Raw genomic sequence first — 22,810 nt, 5'->3', positions numbered from 1 at the left:
TTTCTGTATCCACCTACTTTCTCTATACTCATTTCAAAGCCAAAGGTGGCTGTTGTGTATATATAAGCAACGACTTATCTTGCTCTCGTGTTCCTGAACTCAATTCGTCTGAATTCTCTACACTCTGGCTTCGGCTTTCCTGTCATTCTCTGACTAAGTATATCTGTGCTGTTTACTTATCCCCTAATTCTACTGATTATCAAAAATTCTTTGACTATCTTACTTCTACGATGGAACACATTCTATCCATTTCTCCTTTCTCTGAAATCTCCATTCTAGGAGATTTCAATGTTCACCACCACCTTTGGCTCTCCTCTCATTTCACTGATCCACCTGGTGAACAAGCCTACATCTTTTCTATCCTTAATTACCTAGAGCAGCTTGTACAGCACCCTACCCGTATCCCTGACCGCCTTGGAGAGAGTTCCAACATACTTGACCTCTTCCTCACAACTAATCCTTCTGCTTACTCTGTTAATCTTTTCTCTCTGCTGGGCTCCTCCAATCACAACCTTATTACCTTAACCTGTCCTATCACTCCGGTAAGGCCTGTGGACCCTCCTGGGAAACATCGTCTGTGGCATTTTGGAGCCGCGGACTGGGAGGCCCTCAGGCAGTACTTCTGTGATTTTCCATGGAATGATTATTGCTTCCATGGCCGTGACCCATCTGAGTGTGCCTTGCGCATTACGGAGGTTATTCTCTCGAGCATGGAAGCATACATTCCTTTCTCATATCCTTTGACTAACGCAAGAAAGCCTTGGTTTAATCACGCTTGTTCTAATGCTGTCCGCAACAAGGAGAGGGCCTACAAAAGGTACCGGAGCCAACCCACCCCTGAATCACATCATCTTTACGTTTCTGCCCGGAATCGTGCTAAGTCTGTTCTTCGCTCTACTAAAAATAATTTCATCCATACTAAATGCTCTCAACTCTCCAACTCGAATTCTTCCCGCTCCTTCTGGCACCTTGCCAAAAATCTTTCTAACAACTTTACCTCATCATCCTTCCCTCCTCTTTTCTACTCTGATGGTTCTGTAGCTATTTCTTCTACTGATAAAGCAGATCTCTTCGCACAGACTTTCTCCTCCAATTCCACCTTAGACGATTCCGGTGCTGTTCCTCCATCACTTCCCCCCTCTGACTTCCTCATGGCTGACATTAAAATTTCTTCAGCTGATGTATTTTCTGCCATCACTGGCCTCAGTACTAACAAGGCATATGGGCCTGATGGGGTCCCCCCTGTTGTTCTCAAGAACTGTGCTTTTGTGCTTACACCCTGCCTAGGCAAACTCTTTCACCTTTGTCTGTCAATTTGTACCTTTCCTTCTTGCTGGAAGTTTGCTCTCATTCAGCCAGTCCCAAAGAAGGGTGACCACTCCCAACCCTCCAACTATTGTTCAATTGCTTTAACGTCCTGTATTTCAAAAGTTTTCGAGTCAATTCTCAATAGAAAAATTTTAAGGCGTCTTTCCTATCACAACCTTCTTTCCGAACGTCAGTACGAGTTCCGTCAGGGACGCTCCACTGGCGATCTTCTCACCTACCTTTCAGACTCCTGGTCATCTTCCTTTCGGGACTTTGGCGAAAGCTTTGCCATTGCACTTGACATCTCAAAGGCTTTCGATCGAGTCTGGCATAAATCTTTAATTTCCAAACTGCCCTCCTACGGTTTCTATCCTTCTATCTGTGCCTTCATCGCTAGCTTCCTCTCTGGTCTTCTATAGCCGCTGTTGTAGACGGCCATCGTTCTTCTCCTAGATCTGTCAACAGTGGTGTTCCTCAGGGCTCTGTCCTATCACCAACTCTCTTCCTTTTATTCATCAATGATCTTCTAAGCTGTACATCTAACCCTATCCACTCATACGCTGATGACTCCACCCTTCACCTTTCCATTCGGTTCCCGCAACGCCCATCTCAACTGTTACTTCAACAAACAAAGGATGAGGCTATGGCACACTTAATGTCTGACTTGGCTCGTATCTCTGACTGGGGTGAAAATAATATGGTTGTTTTTAATGCATCCAAGACTCAGTTCTTACACCTATCAACCCGACAAAATCTTCCACAGGTATACCCACTAATGTTTAATAATATTCAGCTTAATCCTGCATCATCCTTGAACATGCTTGGGGTTTCATTTACTCGGGACTTACCTTGGAAAGATCATATTACATCTCTTGTAAAATCTGCTTCCAAGAGATTGGGTGTGCTAAGCCGCCTCCGCTCTTTCTTTACCCCTGCACAATTATTGACTCTATACAGGGGTTTTATCCACCCCTGTGTGGAGTACAACTCTCATGTGTGGGGAGGCTCCCCACATACAGCTCTTCTCAATAGGGTAGAGTCAAAGGCTTTTCCTCCCATTAACTCTCCTCCTCTTACTGACTCCCTTCAACCTCTGTCTCTTCACCGCACTGTTGCATCTTTATCTCTTTTCTATCGCTACTTTAATGGTCACTGCTAGCCTCTGAACTATCTGTTTGCATTCCTCCACCTCTACGACGGGCGCATAGCACCCGTCTGGCAGCAAACTCTCATCCCTTTTCTGTCCAACTCTCTAATGCAAGAGTTAACCGTTACTCCCAGCCTTTCATTTATGCAACAGGTCAACTCTGGAACTGTCTTCCTCTGTATTTCCTACTGCCTATGATCTCCAGTCTTTCAAACGCAGTGTGTCCAGGCATCTCAAAATGATCGGATCTTGAATTTGGCTCTCTTTTGTATTTTATTTTTCTCTTGGAGGGAACTGTTACTGCGGGCTCATGGGCTTTGGTTCCTTCTTCCTCGCATAAATAAAAAGAAAAAAAAAGAAAGAAATTACGCGGCACCAAATGAGAGTGCCTGGGAATCATCTGGTCCTTCAATTACTTCTGCTCCTACATCTCAGGCACGCATGTGATAGTCATTATGGACCACCAATCCCTACAATGGTTACGTCAGTAAAACACCACCAACGCGCAACTCATACGATGGCGAGAAACACTCGAGGAGTACGATTTCGAGATCTCATACCGACCAGGCAAACTCCACACAAACGCTGATTCCCTGTCCCGTCTACCAATCAATGCAATTTCAACAGAGCCAGACCTAATCCAAATGTGGCACAACAAACAACGCCCTACCTGGATCCCGCCGAACATATTCACCAAACTCCACCCACACGATGAGCACCTGTTCGATCCCAACGGACACATCGTCCTAAGCCCCACCACCACCCACGACACTATGCTACACCTCCACGCCAACAATGGCATCCACCTGGGGACTAAGAAACTCCTACAAGTCTTTAGTGACATGTACTGGACACCTAACCCATCCACCATCGCCAAGAACATCATACAATCCTGCCGAGCATGTGCTTTAGGAAAGGACATCACTCACACACCCGGCCCTTCAGGAAAATTAACAGCGCAGAAACCCTGGCAGTTCCTTTCCCTAGACGTCGTCGGCCCCCTCACACCCAAAGCAGGGTACAAATACATTATCACATTCATGGATGTGTATTCAAAGTTTATCATCGCATGCCCCGCCAAGGATCACAGTGCAGTATCAGTCGCTGACGCCCTCACCCGCCATGTCTTCCCCTATTTTGGCATTCCCCAAGCACTGCACTCAGATAATGCCCCAGAATTTACTGGCAAAGTCTGGGAGGAACTGGCGAATATATTTGGATACCATATCTCCCACTCATCCCCCTACTGGCCCCAAGGTAACAGCATCAGCTAGAGGAGCCATCGCTCCCTCATGAACCAGGTCCGCACACGGATTATGCAAACAAGGAACGATGATTGGCCTGCCCACGTCAAGATTGTCCAATGGGGCTTAAATACATGCCCACGAGAAGACGGGATAACACCACATGAACGAGTTTTGGGGGAAACCCCACTCCTCTTACCACTCCGCCACCACCTCCATCCACCCACCCTGCCCTCCACTACCGACCCTCACCACCACCTCAAACGCTGCCTCCACCACCTACACACTCAACAAGACCTGGCGCCCGACACGAACCACTCCAACCCATACAAACCTGGTCAGTCCGTAGTCGTTGTGCACCTGCCCACCCCCTCCAAGACCTTCCCTCGATTCAATGGCCCCTTCAAAATTATTCGAGTCCCCAACCCCTACCAAGTCATAATCGACCAACAAGGACAACACCGCACATACCGAAATTGCCACGTGCGACCCTTCCACCCACCCAAGAATGACCACCCCCGCACCCGCCTGCCCCGCATCTCTTCCCACACACATGTCCATACCAACCCTTCCGAGAATTATTCCCCAGACTCCTACTCCTACTCCTTCTCACCCCCACTCTCCACCTCACCGACGACCAGCCCACCCCCCAATACACCCGATCCCGACACCACCACCACCGCCTACACCACCACCATCGCCCGACACCGCCACCTCCTCACAGCCCACAACTCACCTCCCTACCACCTGTCCACCCACCACCTCCCGCACCACACCGCCTCCACCGCCTACATCACCACCACTGCCCAAAGCCACCATCTCCTCAGACCTCACCACTCACCACCTACATCACCACCACCGCCCAAAAGCCACCACCTCCTCAGACCTCACCACTCACCACCTTACCACCTGTACAACCACCACCCCCTTCCCCCATGACCATTCTCATTATACGCGCCACACCGCATCCCCACTCGCCTCCCCCCCTAACAGCCGCACGCCCTCACCACCACCATGTGCACAACCACCCTCACCACCCACACCCACACTCACTACCACCACCACCAGATCAGGACGCCTTTTACGCCCACCCTTTAGATACACCCCAACACCACCTCCCATTGCACGCCCATCCCATCACCCACCACCACAAACCACCCCTACCCCAAACACCTCCCCATAACCCTCCCCCTCCACCAAGCATGATGGAATCCTCCCAAGTCCCAATTCCCCAAGGTACAACGCTCCTCTCACCAACCCATCCCTCATAAAACCACCAATCTCCTGTCACTCTCCAGCATTCAGCTTCTATCTCCTCACCAGGCATCATTCCCCGAGATGAAAGTGACGAGAGTACACTGGCTACCCCACGACCACCCACATGCCAGAATCCGAGGGACCCCCCACCTTCTCCTCCTCCTACGCCGGACCGACCATCCATCCTCCCTCCGGCTCACTCTCAACCCCCACCAGGAGCCTAACACCTTCACCAACCACTGAGTCAGCCTCCTACAACACCACACCCCAGCCCACCAGACATCAACATCCACCACATACCACCTCCAGTCACGGGGTCGTGACTTTTACACCATGGAGGGTGGTAAAATGCCCACCGCCGGACCTCTCACCTCGCCATCCCCCACCCCACCACCGGGCCGCTACCACACCACCAACCCAGGAGGATACAACGGTGGGGTTAGTGACCCCGGTCAAGAGGGTCACCGGGACACTGGTGTCCTGAGCCCCTGTTCCCCGCAACTTCCCTAACACCAGGTGACCGGGGAAAGACAACTACCATGCGGGCGGGACAACCATCGTCAGAATTGGTGTGGGACTGAACCAGATTCAGTCCCAGGTAACACCGTATTGATGGCTATTGTTACACCCTCTAGGGCAAGAGGCCCAAGGGCAGGAGACCCAAGGCTATGGCCTAAAAGAGTGTACCAGGATAGAGATACCCAAGGCTATGGCCTTCGTACACCCCGGAGAGAGAGTTGCCCCAGTGCATCCCTCTCCTGCTGTTCTCTCATACAGGACCAACACCGCGCCGGCGGTCCCTGTACGTGGTGGGGAAGGAGCAGCCCTGTATGCCCTTCAGTTGCTTCTCGTCGGGAAGATCAGCTCCTGCCTACGGCCAAAGTACGTACCAGGGTAAAGAGCCCCTGCTATCGTATGTGCAGATTTTCCCTACTATGGGAGCAACACCGAGCCGACATTCCCTACACGTGGTGGGGAAGGAGCGGCCCTGTACGCCCTTCAGTTGCTCCTTGTAAGGCTGGTAGGCGTACGGCTCCGGCCGAAGCACGTACCAGGGTAGAGAAGCCCCTGAAGATAGCCTCAGTACGTACCGGAGAGAGTGTGGCCTCTGTGCCCCCTACTCCTGCTTTTCCCATACTACGGGAGCAACACCGCGCCAACGGTCCCTATACGTGGCGGGGAAGGAGCGGCCCTGTACGCCCTTCAGTTGCTCCTTGTACGACGGGTAGGCGCATGGCCAGAGCCAAAGTACGTACCAGGGTAAGGCGACCCGAGGCTCCGGCCTCAGGACGTACCAGAGAGGACACGGGCTACATGAGTCCTTCTCCTGCCTCTTCCCCCTGTGGAAGCCCTTCGTCACCACCCGGGAATATTGCCCCGGAGATGTCGCTAGAGTGATGGCAAGGCCCGATATCGGACCTACCTCCTACGGCTGGGAGATCCTCGTTCCTGCCCGAGACCCGACGGAGAAGTTGCCGCAGCCCAGCCCTGTCGGCGCCTCTCCCCATAGGCGCCCGCAGTCCCAGGACCCCCAGGCCAGACCCACCGGCTCCCGATGAAGGCGACCCAGGCTCCCTCACCCCATGGAGCCTGAGACAACAGGCCCGACTCCTCCAGCTGTTCGGCCCCAGTCCGAGGGCCACCTCTCAGGTCGAGGCCCCCAGACAAGAGGGCCTCCCTGCACCCCACCGACGAGGCTCCGACTCGAGGGCCACCTCTCAGGTCGAGGCCCCCAGACAGGAGGGCCTCCTTGCATCTCACCGATGAGTGTGACCCGGGCAGTGACTCCCCTGCGGGTAATACCTTGCCTTCTGCAGGCCTGGTCTTCCTAGGGTTCTCCCCTCACGCCCCTGTCATGGAGTGAACATTACCCAGGAGATACAGGTAAATAGTGACGCCCCTTGTGCCAAGAACAAACCAGGGGAAATAACAGGGAACAGTGACCAAGTGAAGACCAGTGTAAAACCAGTAACAGTTACTATTAGTCCAAAAGAACTCAGTGCCCGGCAGGACAGAGAATGAACCTTAAAGTAATTATATGAGTCCCCCCCAATAAAAGAACTTTCTATGAATGAAGAGAGACTAGGGTGCACAGGTAGATTAAAAGCCTGCGTGTAAGTGTCGCCGCGACTAAGTGACTGCGTTAAGTGTCGCGATCCGCACCCTGTCTTATTTATAGTAGTATTTCCCCTACGGACTTCCAATCTTGCTTATTCCCTTTGCTGTCAACTCAGTGTATATCCTGCCTAAAAGTGACATACGGATAATAACATATATAATTCAAGACATCAATATATGTGCATTGTACAGGTCTCCCTCACTATTCGATGCCTCACTATTCGATATTTCGCTTATACGATCGATATTTATTGATACCAATCCCTCATTAATCGATGGAGAACGCTCGATTATCCGATTGCTTAAGTAAAAGTAAATGTACGCATCGTAAACTAACGCATCGCATCACGCGCTTGTTTTTCTGGCTGAGCGATCGTAGCCCAAGCCTGCTCATTCCCGCGCTCATTCCCGCATTGTATTCAGTTGTGTCCAGTTGTTCTCTCCTGCATACGCCAGTGTTTGTGCTTTTTCTCTCCACAATCGTTGGTTATACTGCGAGTGAAACATTAGTGATGGCTTCCAAGCGACCTGAAACAACGAGTGATGTTGAGAGGAAGGCTAAAAGGCCAAGGAAAAGCTTATCTTTGCAGACGAAGCTTGAAATTGTTAAGCGCCACGAGGGAGGCGAAGGAGCTAACTCCATCGCCAGATTTCTGAATATGCCCCAATCAACTGTCTCTACCATCATCAAGCAAGCAGCCACGGTAAAGAAAGCTGGGGAAACAACATCAACATTAATGGCCAAGACGCTGACGAGGCATAGAGAGCCAATAATGGAGGAAATGGAGAGGCTTTCAAGGCTGTGGATTGATGATCAGACTCGCCGCCGCAAGCCTCTCTCCACCGCCCTTGTGACAACGAAAGCCCTCTCCATTTATGCAGATTTACAGAGGAAAGGGTATGAAGTGAAGCAGGGGTCGACTTTCAACGCAAGTAAGGGCTGGTTCGACCGTTTTAAGGCTCGAGCAGCCCTACATAACATCAAGATGAGTGGCGAGGCAGCTAGTTCTGACGAACCTGCAGCAGCAGCATTCATACCTATGCTGAAGAAGCACATTGAAGAGTGTGGATACAGTCCCAAGCAGGTACTGAATTATGATGAGACAGGGCTGTACTGGAAGAGGATGTCTTCGAGAACATTCATTGCCAAGGACGAGAAATCAGCGCCAGGATTTAAAGCATCAAAAGACAGGGTAACACTGGTGCTGGGTGGTAATGCTGCTGGTGACCTGAAGCTGAAGCCTTTGCTGATTTACCGCTCTGAAAACCCCAGGGCACTCAAGGGCTTGGTGAAGGAATACCTACCAGTGATATACAAATCTAACAAGAAGGCCTGGATGACATCAACCATGAATCAGCATTATGTTGCAAATTTTTTGTCCCCTCTACTGCGTGACTATGCTGCCAAACAGAACATTGCCAATCGTTTCCTCCTGCTGGTTGACAATGCCCCTAGCCACCCACATACCATGGAAGATTGGGCAGACAACATAGAAGTGATGTTTCTGCCCAAGAACACGACAGCAATCATCCAGCCCATGGACCAAGGTGTGATCGCCACTTTCAAGGCTTATTATCAGCGCCGCACAATGAGTCAGCTGGTCAATGGGACTGATAGCCCTGACAAGCCCACAATCCAGCAATTTTGGGCCAATTATAATATCAAGAAGGCCATTGACAACATTGATGCTGCATGGAAGGAAGTGAGTGAAAAAACAATGAATGGCTGCCGGAGGAAATTGTGGAGTGAGTGTGTGCAGCTTGCTACGGACTTCACTGGATTTAATGATGTGGCAGTCATTCGTAAGGACATCGTCAGGCTCTCACATCTGGCTGGCTTCAGGGAGGTTGATGAAGACGATGTCAATGCATTGTTAATTTCCCATGATGAACCGCTCAGCAATGAAGATCTGATGGAGTTGGAGCAAGAAAGAGCTCTAAATGGCGATGATAATGATGATGATGATGACGACAACATACCCGAGAGAGGCCTTGATGTGAAAACACTTCGTGAGGTGTTCAATAGCCTAGACGAACTCTTGGAAAAACTCAAGGAAAGAGATCCAAACCCAGCACGAAGCGGAACAGTTGCCCATAATGTAGAGCAAGCCTTCAAGGTGTACAGGGAGATATTTGAAGCCAAGAAGAAAAAGGCAAAGCAAACCACTATCTCCAACTTCTTCAAACCTGCCGCCACCTCGCCACCACTGCCGCCGCTTGCTCCGTCAACACCAGACATCGCGGTGCCTAGGCCTGTCCCATCTAGGCTAAGCTCTGATGCCTCATTTCTTCCATCCACTTCTGCCACTGTGTCATCATCCATCACTGACATCCAGGATTCATCAAGCCCTGCCACTGCTGACGATGAGGAGCAAGTTTTCTTCCAGGGATTTAATGAAGACTAAAGAGTCTCTGAGTTGAGAGTGTACCGCAGCCATGAAAGGTACGTTACGTGCAGGACTTTGCCTAGCGCGTTTGTGATTTTGATTTTTCTGATCTTTCCAGTGGATATAGGCCTCCTGGGGAAACCACTGTATAAAAAAAAATAATGCATCTATTACACTACCTCCTTGGGTGACGTGGAAAAGTGCTCTCCATCTCTTTATTGGTAAATATTAATGTAGCGGTCCGCATTAAATTAAATCCTATTAAACCTTAAGTTCGTTATTCGATCGTTCGCTATCCGATCTAGTTTTCAGGAACGTAACCCAATCGAATAGTGAGGGAGACCTGTATTGTGTACTGTGACTGTATCTTGTGGTGCTGAAGGTTACCTCTGTGTCCCTGTCCTCTGTATCACAAATATCACTCTGTGTTTTATTGTAACGGTTAGGATTAAGGCAATAGATGTGTTAAGGTATACTGCCTGGTTTTTATGTCCTGTTCCCTTGTGGGTGCTTTACTTCCGGTCCGGAAAGAGGACCTCGCTTCAGTCGCTTGTGTTTTTAGGACGAGAAGTCGCCTTAAAAACACCAGCATAACAGGTAGGGCTGGAGAAAGAGTCAGGTAAAGGTCACTTTAATCCCTTTGTACGGGCACCTGTGTTCGACTAGGACTTGAGCGTAGCTTCTTCCGCCACTTTACATGGAACAGAGTATAGCCCTCCATATTATAGAGCCGAGTGATGTGTACCCGACACATCGTTGATACGTCCTAACTAAAGGGCCATTATGAAGCAGTATGGCCGCCGTCTTTCTGAACAATAAATTCCGGTTGAGAGATCACGTACTTAAAAGCACTTGAAATATTTTAAAGTATACGTTCAAAAATATTAACATGGCACTAAGAAATATATGGAACTTTGCCAGGTTCTAATAGTAATTCAATACACCACAAGCGATATTTGGAGTGGAAAGATGGCGGAATCAGCATCAGTGGTGTGATTGTTGTCAATGTTGTGGCGTCAGCTGTGTGTAATCAGTGGTGAGGCGTACGGTTCCGAGACAATTCGCCGTCAGACAATTCGCCGTCAAAACATGGACGATTCCCCGTCAGGACAATTCGCACCCTGGCCTTCATTCTGTAAATATACTTATTTTTGAATAATTAATACTTTAATAACTAATTTTCAGGGGGATCTATCAAAGTCTATGTTCATTCAATAACGTAGGCATTGGATATCATTTATAAGTTGCACTTTTAGCCAATAATTAATGTGTTTCTACCTCGCTGTAGTCGACTTTGAATTACATTCTAGCGTCACCCATAGCTGTCTTTATTAATTTTCCTTGGTACTATAACATCCTGGGTACATTTTAAAACGACTCTAAAGAGGTACAAGTATACTGTATATTCATCTCAAATGACAATATCCCATGTGTTGTTATGATCGGCCATAGTGGACGCAAACCGTGGGGAATGATATGGCTGAGCCTCAACAGATGTCACTACATGTGCTGGCGAAGTGACTGAGATTAATTGGACCAACGGATAAATAACCAGTGGGAGAAGGGAGTGGCTCCATTATTTCCACGTTCTCCTTGATGGTGTACGAAAGCAAGCATATATATATATATATATATATATATATATATATATATATATATATATATATATATATATATGGCAGCCTCTGTCAGAGATCTATCTATCTTTCTATCTACTGGGGGCAGATGAGTTAAGGAAGGTGAGGTCACAGGGGAAAGGAATTAAAGATCACGGCACAAAGACAGAGGGGAAAGGAAAGAAACAAGGGACAGGTGAAATGGGGAGCCCTTCAGGAGTGGGAAGGAATGTTGGGTAAGGAAATAGAGGTCACAGGGGGAAAGGGATTGCAGATCCCAGCACAGGTGTGTGAGAGAGAGAGAGAGAGAGAGAGAGAGAGAGAGAGAGAGAGAGAGAGAATTTGTATTTGAATGTGTTCTTACCTAATTGTTCTTACCTAATTGTATCTTTACAGGAATGAGTCAAGCTCGTACTGTCCCGTGTCTTAAACCATATTTATCTTACATATCCTTAAATTTGTGAATTGTTTTGGCACACACTATTTCATTCGGAACCTGAATTTCCTTATGTCTTTATCACCTCTCTTCTTATGCAGTTTTTTGCAGTGTCCTCTTGCTGATGCTTCTCCATATGTTAAGTAATCATTTATGTCTATTTTCTCCTTCCCTGATATGCACTTATATAGCATTATCATGTCACCTCTTTTCCTTCTCTCCTGTAGTGTTGGTAGATTCAATTTCTTTAGTCTTTCTTCGTAGCTTAAGTCCCTTAAGCTTGGTATCCATCTTGTAGCGGCCCTTTGAACTTTTTCAATCTTTTCTATGTGCTTTTTGAGATGACTCCAGACTACTGATGCATATTCCAGGGTTGGTCTAATGAATGATGTTATTATCTTTCTTAGCATGTCTTCATTTATGTATGTGAATGCTATTCTCATATTTGCAAGCAGTGTATACATATTCCGTACCTTCTCGCTGATGTCGTCAGCCGGAGATAGTCTGTTATTGATAATCACACCTAGGGCTTTCTCTCTTTCTGATGTGTATAGGGTTTTATTTCCTAACTTATAATCCCAGTCAGGTCTTTTTCCACTCTTATCAAACTTGATTACATGACACTTGTCCACATTGAATTACATTTGCCATGTACTACTCCATTCATGAAGTTTATTTAATTCTTCTTGTAGCTCTTTACAAGAGTCTGTGTTAGTAATTCTCCTTTGTATTTTTGCATCATCTGCAAACATATTCAGGTAGCTCTCATTTCCAGTGTTACTGTTTATATCATTTATATACACTAAAAACATGATTGGTGCCAGCACTGAACCCTGTGGTACTCCACTAGTCACTTCTTTCCATGATGAGTAGTTTCCTCTTAGTACTGTTCTCATTTCTCTTTTTATGAGAAAGTCTTGCATCCAACAAAACAGTTTGCCTCGAATTCCTCCTTGATGGTACAGTTTCCATAAAAGTCTTTGGTGTGGTACTGTGTCAAAAGCTTTCTTGAAATCTAAATAGATACTGTCCACCCATCCTTCCCTTTCCTGTATTGTGTTTGTTACTCTGTCATAGTAGCTCAACAGATTAGTAACACATGATTTTCCTTTTCTGAAACCAAACTGTCTTTCTGTTATCATACTGTGTTCTTCTAGATGATTTACCCAAGCTTTTCTTATAAGCTTTTCTAATACCTTGCTTACAACACTGGTCAGTGATACTGGTCAGTAGTTGAGTGGATTTTGTCTATTTCCTTTCTTGAATAAGGGGACAATATTTGCTTTTTTCCAAATATCAGGTAGTTTACCTTGACTCAAGGATTTCTTGAGAATTAAAAATAATGGTTTACTTAACTCCTTTGCACATTCTCGTAGTACCCAACATGAAATTTCATCAGGACCACTTGCTTTTCCTTTGTCTAATCTACTTAACTCCTCCTGTATTATTTTTTCTGCTATTTGTATATCTGGTAGTATGTGTGGACATGCATGTTCCACATAGTCCCTCTCAAAAATTTTTTCTTCCGTAAAAACTAATTGGAAATTCTTATTTAGTGCTTCACAAATATCTTTCTCTTGTGTATCAGTGATTCCCTCATCCGTAATTGATTGTATTATATCTTTTACTTTGGTTTTGCTTCTGATATAGCTGTAAAACAGCTTTGGTTGATTACTACTTTTATTTATTATATCCTCATCAAACTGTTTTCGGGCTTCCCTCCTTACTCTTGTATAATCGTTTCTTGCCTGTTTGTAATTATTATACGCCCTTTCACTATTATGTCTTCTGTATCTATTCCACAACAAATCTCTTCTTTCTTTTGATTTTTTACATTCTGTATTGAACCATTTCTGTATTTTCTTATCTGCTTCTTTGTGCTGTGGGATGTACTTCTGGACTCCTATTTCATAAAATTCACAGAATTTTTTATATACAGCATTTAAATCTTGTCCTCTAAGCTCATTTTCCCAATCAACTTCTATGAAATACTTCTTTAGGTCTTGATAATTTCCCTTTTTATAGTTTAGGCTCTTTTTGTAACTGTCATTGCTGTTTACTATGTCATATGCTATCCTGAAGTTATAATTTAGTACTGCATGATCGCTTTTGCCGAGTGGAGGGTGATATATTAAACTGTCAATATCATTTTCTTGCCTAGTAAATATTAGATCTAGCACTGAAGGTACATCAAGTCCTCTTTTTCTGGTGGTTTCCCTCACATGTTGCGTTAGGAAGAACTCTTGTACGAGATCCAGGAGCTTTTGGTCCCAACAGCTTTCTTGGCTAATTATATCTAGAGTATTCCAATTTATATTTGTATTGAAATCCCCAGTTAGTATAATTCTTTCTGATTTCTCTTCCATTTTATGTAGTAATGATCTTAAACTCTGAATTGTACTCTCTGCCAGGCCCTCATATTCATCTCTTTCCCATGTGTTTGATCTGGGTGGCATGTACAAATTGGCTACAATTACTTTCCCTTCAGATGTGTTGATCTCTACTGCAATCAGTTCTACTTGTGATGGTATATCTAGTTTTATTTCATTGACTTTTAGATTTTTCTTAGTTAATATTATAATTCCTCCTCCTTTTTTTTAATTTCTGTCTCTTCTCCATATATTGTATTCCTCTAAGTTTAGTATGTCATTGGATATCCTTTGTGTTAATTTTGTTTCAGTTAGGCATATTATTTGTGGTTCATTTTCTCTAGTAATTTAGATACCATTCCATCCACATTTGAGTACATCAACTTTATCATCTTGTTTATATACTTGTCATGACATGGTTCTGCTACCTTCCTCCTTTTTATTCCATCCTGTTTGTGTACCACTTTCGTACCTGTAATCATATTACTTTGTAAAAAATGTATTCTTCTCTTCTGATCTTCCTTCATTTTTTGTTTTTGCTTCTTCCCTTTTCTCTTTCAGTAATTCCAGTTCCTCTTGTGTTAGGCATCTTTTTATCCATACATTTTTGAACTCCTCTTTTTCCATAAGATTCTTTGCATTTTTTAGTATCTCTTCCACAGTGTTTACACTCTGGAAAGTCACCTTTAGAGGTCTTGTCTTGCTTTTCTCATATTTCCCTAACCTTTTATGTTCCTCTATGTCTTTACTACAGATTTCCTCTGATACTTCTTTCAGTAAGCTCATTACATTTGCCATCTCCTTTTTGTCTCTTGTGATCTTGTTTTTTACTTCTTCCTCTTCTATACCAGTGATTACTATAGATTTGTTTATATCTACTGAATCTCTGACTAACTTTGGATTGTTTTGGATTGTGTGTGTGTGTGTGTGTGTGTGTGTGTGTGTGTGTGTGCATAATCCTGTCCAATAACAGTACGAGCAACAACATTGCACGGTTTTTAAGAAAATCGGGAACTAAGGTAGCTTTTAAGACATCGTAGACAGTGGGTGATCTGGTCGGACACAAGGTACGAACCAGAAACACAGGCGAGAGAGGTTGTTACTCCATTCCATGTGCAGTATGTGATAAGGTCTACAGAGGTAAAACAGGGCGTGATTTGGAAGACATCGTAGACAGTGGGTGATCTGATACAAGGTACCATGTGATAGGGCCTTAAGTGGGTTAGAAGCTGGGTGAAGAGAGGGGATTGGGGATGGATCAAAAGGAAGGAGGGGTGATGTTTTGAATTTAGGGGTGGTGGTGTGAGGAAGATTTTATTTGGCCACAGAATTCGATAAGTTATAAACTGAAGTATCCAAAACACATGTTCTCCAGTGCCAGAAAACATGCCAGGGTTATCAGGGAATGCGCAACGGCTGGAAATCCAGTGATGTGACAGCATACTCCTGTCCAATAACAGTACGAGCAACAACATTGCACGGTTTTTAAGAAAATCAGGAACTGAGGTAGCTTTTAAGACATCTTAGACAGTGGGTGATATGGTCAGACACAAGGTACGAACCAGAAACACAGGCGAGAGAGGTTGTTACTCCATTCCATGTTCAGTATGTGATAAAGGTCTACAGAAGTAAAACAGGGCGTGATTTGGAAGACATCGTAGACAGTGGGTGATCTGATACAAGGTACCATGTGATAGGGCCTTAAGTGGGTTAGAAGCTGGGTGAAGAGAGGAGATTGGGGATGGATCAAAAGGAAGGAGGGGTGATGTTTTGAATTTAGGGGTGGTGGTGTGAGGAAGATTTTATTTGGCCACAGAATTCGATAAGTTATAAACTGAAGTATCCAAAACACATGTTCTCCAGTGCCAGAAAACATGCCAGGGTTATCAGGGAATGCGCAACGGCTGGAAATCCAGTGATGTGACACGCATACTCCTGTCCAATAACAGTACGAGCAACAACATTGCACGGTTTTTAAGAAAATCAGGAACTGAGGTAGCTTTTAAGACATCTTAGACAGTGGGTGATATGGTCAGACACAAGGTACGAACCAGAAACACAGGCGAGAGAGGTTGTTACTCCATTCCATGTTCAGAATGTGATAAAGGTCTACAGAAGTAAAACAGGGCGTGATTTGGAAGAGAGAATAAAAAAATATATGTATGCAATGAACAGGTACAACACCAACAATGCTTATGTAACACATATTTAATACAGGTCATGTAATGAAATAGGAAAATGCAAAAATTTTGCACAAGGAAGCAGACTTAAAAAGACGCAGATGTCTTTAGACAACTGTTATAGTATGTTCCAGTACCAATGAACAGAACAACGGATCTTATCACCTATTGAATTTTGTGGTCAAGATATTGTCAATAGGAAATTTTCCTCACACCACCCTCCCTAAACTCAAAACAGCACCCCTCTTTCCTTCCCATCCATCCCCATCCCCTCTCTTCACGCAGCTTCTTACCCATCTACAAAACGTGTGTGTGCCGCACGCACACACACACACACACACACACACACACACACACACATCCAGATACAAATTTCTCTCTCTCTCTCTCTCTCTCTCTCTCTCTCTCTCTCTCTCACACACACACACACACACACACACACACACATTAGGATACAAATCTCACTCTCACACACACACACACACACACACACACACACACACACACACACATTTAGATACAAATCTCACTCTCTCTCTCACACACACACACACACACACACACACACACACACATTTAGATACAAATCTCTCTCTCTCTCACACACACACACACACACACACACCTGTGCTGGGATTGGCAATCCCTTTCCCCCTGTGATCTCTATTTCCTTACTCAACATTCCTTCCCACTCCTGAAGGACTCTCCATTTCACCTATCCCTTGTTTCTTTCTAAAATGCCCGCCGCCGGATCACCCACCTCGCCACCCCCCACCCCACCACTGGGCCGCTACCACACCACCACCCCAGGAGGACACAACGGTGGGGCTAGTGACCCAGGTCAAGAGGGTCACCGGAACACTACTGTCCTGAGTCCCTTTTCCCGGCAACTACCCCAACACCAGGTGACCAGAGAAAGCCAACGACCTTGCGGGCGGGACAACCATCATCAGAATTGGGGTGGGACTGAACAAGATTCAGTCCCAGGTAACACCGTGTTGACGGCTATTGTTACACCCTCAAGGGCAGGAGGCCTAAGGCTACAGCCTAAAGAGTGTACCAGGGTAGAAAGACCCTCGGCTATGGCCTTAGTACACTCCGGAGAGAGAGAGTTGCCCCTGTGCATCCCTCTCCTGCTGTTCTATCCTATGGGAGCAACACCGCGCCGACAGCCACTGTACGTGGCGGGGAAGGAGCGGCCACTGTAGGCCCTTCAGTTGCTTCTCGACGGGAAGATCAGCTCCCAGCTACGGCCAAAGTATGTACCAGGGTAGAGAGGCCCTTGGCTATAGTACGTGCAGCTTTTCCCTACTACAGGAGGAACACCGCGCCGACGGCCACTGTATGTGGCAGGGAAGGAGCGGCCACTGTACGCACTTCAGTTGCTCCTTGTAAGACGGGTAGGTTAACAGCCACGGCCAAAGCACGTACCAGGGTAGAGAGGCCCTTGACTATAGCATCAGTAAATACCGGAGAGAGTGCGGCCGCTGTGCACCCCTCTTCTGCTTTTCCCTACAAAGGGAGCAACACCGCGTTGACGGCCACTGTATGTGGCAGGGAAGGAGCGGCCACTGTACACCCTTCAGTTGCTCCTTGTACAACGGGTAGGCTCATGGCCACACTCGCAGTACGTACTACGGTAAGGCGACCCGAGGCTCCGGCCTCAGTACGTACCGGAGAGGACACGGACTCTGTGAATCCTTCTCCTGCCTCTTCTCCCTGTGGGAGCCCTTCATCACCATCTATGAGTGTTGCCCCGGAGGTGTCGCCAGAGTGGTGGCAAGGCCCGATACCGGACCTACCTCCTACGCCTGGGAGATCTCTGTTCCTGCCAGACACCCGACGGAGACGGTGCCACAGCCCAGCCTTGTCGGCGCCTCTCTCCATAGGCACCTGCAGTCCCAGGACCCCCAGGCCCGACCAACAGACTATCGACAAGGGCAACCCAGGCTCCCTCACCCTACGGAGCCAGAGACGACAGGCCCGACTCCTCTGGCTGTTCGGCCCCAGTCCCGAGGGCCATCTCTCAGGTAGAGGCCCCCAGACAGGAGGGCCTCCCTGCACCCCACCAATGAGGCTCCGATTCGAGGACCACCTCTCAGGTCGAGGCCCCCAGGCTGGAGGGCCTCCCTGCACCTCACCGACAAGCAGGACCCAGCCAGTGTCTCCTCTGCAGGTAGTGCATTGCCCTTTGCAGGCCGGGTCCCCCTAGGGTTCTCCCCTCACACCCATGCTACGGAATGAACATTACCCAGGAGATACAGGTAAATAGTGACGCCCCTTGTGCCGAGAACAAACCAGGGGAAATAACAGTGAACAGTGACCGAGTGAAGACCTGTAAAACCAGTGACAGTTACTATTCGTCTAAAAGAACTCAGTACCCGGCAGAACAGAGAATGAACATTAGAGTAATTGCATGAGTCCCCAAGTAAAAGAACTTTCCGTGACTGTGAATGGAGACTAGGGTGCGCAGGTAAATCAAAAGCCTGTGTGTAAGTGCCACCACGACTAAGTGACTGCATCAAGTGTTGCGATCCGCACCCTGTCTTGTTTATAGTGGTATTTCCCCCACGGACTCTTAATCTTGTTTATTCCCCTTGTTTTGAACTAAGTATATGTTCTGCCTAAAAGTGAAATACGGGTATCAACATATATAGTTCAGGACATTAATGTATAATGCATTATATTGTGTATTAAGTGTGACTGTACCTTGTGGTGTCGAAGGCTAACTCTTTGTCCCTGTCTCCTCTATCTCAAATATCACTCTGTGTTATATTGTAACGGTGTAGAATTAAGGCAATAGATGTGTTAAGGTATACTGCCTGGTTTTTATGTCCTGTTCCTTTGTGGGTGTTTTACTTCCGGTCTGGAAAGGACCTCGGTCAGTCGCTAGTGTTTTTAGGACGAGAAGTCGACCTAAAAACACTCAGCATAACACTGGTGGCAAGCGGTGGTTCTGGATCTGAATAAAGCACGGAGGAACGATAAAAGGAAACTTACACAATGGCAGCCAAACCGCACATTCAGTTGCCGAAATTCAACCCGGACCAGTGTGACATTGAGGTGTATTTAGATATGGTCAAACCCCTCTTAGACATAGGGTTCGACTCGGGCAAAGAAAAAATTGCAGTCACATTGCCTAACCTGGGTAAAATAATCGCCACTGTCGCACCGAAAATCTTCCCAGAACTGACATGGGACCAATTCTCACAAACTGTGAGACAGGCTTTCATGCCTTCCATAGGCAGTTGTCGCTCTCTCTCAACTCGACGCCCTCACCTACGATGGTAACCTAGACGACACATTCGTCCAGGCTTGGCGCCTCGTCAGCGCCGCTTATCCTGAGGCCACCACAAATACTCGGGATATACACACATTCAATGCCCTGTTGAGGATTCTCCCTAGCACTGTCAGGGAGCATTTCTCCATCTATGATCCATCGGGGAACATGGACCAGGACCTGCAACTCGTCAGATGTCTCCTCGCTGCCCGTCCCATACCACAACCTCTTCACGCAGTGACATGATTCCCCACAAACCAGAATCCCCCACCAAAACCAAAAGTGCCGTCTCACCAGTCACCCACGGAGCTGCCTCGTACTGTGCCTAGGGCTTACCCGCAGAAGAAACGCCCCAACCCCAGGGATCAAGGAAACCTCATCACCATAAATCCTTGGGAGTTTACGGCCTGCAGTCGCACCTGCCCCCTGCACGACATAAGAGAGCAGCTCAAGGCAAGCAGGCGCAGGAACTTTCACCAAGGGCGTAAGAAGGTCTCCTCCTTGGACGACGACGCCCCAGAAGACGACGCACCGCTACTAGCCTACCCAGGACCTGACGACAAGGAATTCGACGACCACTCTCAACCTAAGCAGATGGATTTTTAGGCCCATCCCCGCACCTCCCCACGGTGGCGGGGGCCACCTCACACAGCTACAGACCCCCAGTCTACAACAAGATTTGGCTGAACGGGGTCAAGGCAAGACTACTGGTAGACACGGGAGCAGCCAGGTCATGTATCTACTCCCACTTCTACTTCCGCCACACCTCTGCTTTCGGCCGTCTTCTCCCCACCTCAGCCAACCTCGTAGATGCGGGGGATGGCCCCCTACCCATCCGTGGGGAAACCCGGGCCCTTCAAACCAGCACTCACCAACGAGTATCCACCAACCACCCATTCTTCATATTTGATTCCACATGCAATCAATATGATGGATACCTTGGGCTGGACCTCCTCCAAAAACTCCACGCGACCATCGATTGTCATCAGCGTCGCCTCCACTTCAGTCCAGCCCACCCCAACCAAGCATCAATCAACAAGAAAAAAAAATCTAGAAGAAAAAAGAACAACACCACCTCCCCCACACCACCCAGACACACACACTCCCCGGACACTCACCTGCCCCAACCCACCTGTACATGTAACTCCACTCCAACCTCACACAAGGTCTCACCTTCATCCACCCCCCCATCCCCACCCCCCACTTTGTAATGGTCGGATTTATATATATATATATCCCACTGTTGTTGTCAGTGTAACGGTGAGAAATTGGATTTCCCACCGTTGTTGGTTCTATTTAACTTACTTGTTGATAATACAAATGGTACTCAACTTAGTCTCCCCTGAATGACTGATAAAGTATTCACCTCAGGAAAAACAAAGGGGGCAAGTACTTCGACTTTGAATGATAAAGGTTAATTGCTTAACGGATATTTTTTTGGTAGCGTTTGTAGTTTTGGCCGAGTCGAGAATAAGTCAGTACCACGTGTGTTAGTCGTTCCCAAAGCAGAGGAATCTTGAACTGGAAGTGGAGTGAGTTGTGCGTGAGAGGACATATTTCCCTTGGTTGGGTATCAAAATTACATATACTTTACTCTAATAATTCTATACTTGTTAATCAACAGACATTTTTGAATTACATGACCTTTAATCATATGTAAAATGGTTGTAAATTAAGCCATAGTTTGGGCAAAAGTCATACGGTACTGTTACCAAGCGAATCAATTTGAATATTCAACAGTGATTTCTGAGGTCATCACACCACATTCTTTATTATTGGTTATTCTTGGGCTCGTCAATAGCCTCAAGACTGGGACATTTATTGGCATGAATTGTCTTTACGGGCTAGCATAGCCTCGAACCAAAAATAATCACTCTTGTTCTATTTCGTCGGGGCAGTATAAACTTAAAATGCGTGACTTACAAAACAGTGCCCCCGATATGGAAACAAGATACCATAGTGCCCCCAACAACGGCGCAAGCAAGATACAGCCCAGTATGCCCGGGAACGTGCCGACACCCCCACACGGACCCCACGGGGTAGATGCCACCAGTCGGAACAACCCCCAGCAACAACGGCATATGTCAGCCCGGGCCGTGCGCCCCTATGTCACGCAGCCACCACGCCGTCGCCGTCATAGGAGAAGGACACTACTTTCACGGAGTAGGAATGTTGAACCAGCTAGGGGTGCATTTGTTCTAAACACTCCAGACGGCGCCCCTCCTCATGAGACGGCCTATTGTCGCTCCGAAGGTGCCCCGGTAGAGACGGCCTATTGTTGCTCCCCTCCTCATGAGACGGCCTATTGTTGCTCCCCTCCTCATGAGACGGCCTATTGTTGCTCCCCTCCTCATGAGATGGCCTATTGTTGCTCCCCTCCTCATGAGACGGCCTATTGTTGCTCCCCTCCTCATGAGACGGCCTATTGTTGCTCCCCTCCTCATGAGACGGCCTATTGTTGCTCCCCTCCTCATGAGACGGCCTATTGTCGCTCCGAAGGTTCCCCGGTAGAGACAGCATATTGTCGCTCCCTCCTCGTGAGACGGCCTATTGTCGCTCCGAAAGTGTCCTGGTAGAGATGGCCTATTGTCGCTTCCCTCCTGGAGAGACGGCCTATTGTTGCTCCGAAGGTGCCCTGGTAGAGACAGCCTATTGTCGCTCCGAAGGTGCCCTGGTAGAGACGGCCTATTGTCGCTCCGAAGGTGCCCTGGTAGAGACGGCCTATTGTTGCTCCAAAGGTGCCCTGGTAGAGACGGCCTATTGTTGCTCCCGCCCTTGTGAGATGGCCCACTGTCGCTCCGAAGGTGCAAGGAAGGAGGCAAGGAGCGAGATATCACCCCGGCAGGAGACGAGCCCAGGCCTCCCATACCAGAGTGGCCCAGACAGGCCTCACAGCCTCCCCTGGCCTCCGCTTCCTACGCCTGGCTCTGGAACAGACGCACCTGACGGGCCTCAGCATAAGCCGATGCCGCAGCCCTCCCCTGTCGACGCCCCTAGATGCTGGAGACCGCAGTCCACAGTCTCTCCCGATCCTCCCCAGGACACCCGGGTGCGATCTCCATACTCCCCCACGACGACGTAAGGCTCCCACCTCCGGCTGAGACTTACAACAGAGGTTCCTGGAGCTATTTGGCCCCGGTCCCGAGGGCCATACCCTTAAGCCCAGCCCGGAAGCCACGGGTAGCCCAGGACGCGAGAGGAAGCCCCTACGAGTTGTCCAGTGCCCTCTTGGCACGCCTCCCCTTGGCGGTGCCCCTAGCCCGGCAGGATTGCCGACGGCGTGTTCCTGCCCCTGCCCCCCACGATGAATACGTGTGATGCTGCCCAGAAACAGTGCAAGTGATTTAAGTTAAGTGTGACTTTGCCTAGTGTAGTATCGTGCAGTGACTTAATATAGTGAATATCGGGGCAAGTAAGATCACAGTGAGAGAATAAAGGACGAGTGTGTGAACCAAGATCTGATGAACT

The 22,810-nt window shown here is 47.7% G+C and overlaps 1 pseudogene; it reads right to left on the bottom strand.

The window, feature by feature from the left end:
- Positions 1–22,810, bottom strand: part of LOC145399266 (uncharacterized) — a 368,546-nt pseudogene that overhangs the window by 113,339 nt on the left and 232,397 nt on the right.

This window comes from Coenobita brevimanus, chromosome 48 (genome assembly GCF_032717465.1).
Source record: "Coenobita brevimanus isolate Jiangsu-jjx chromosome 48, ASM3271746v2, whole genome shotgun sequence".
In the NCBI taxonomy this organism is placed as follows: domain Eukaryota; kingdom Metazoa; phylum Arthropoda; class Malacostraca; order Decapoda; family Coenobitidae; genus Coenobita; species Coenobita brevimanus.
Note: the sequence above shows the minus strand (reverse complement) of the source record. Positions and strands in the feature narration are given on the sequence as shown.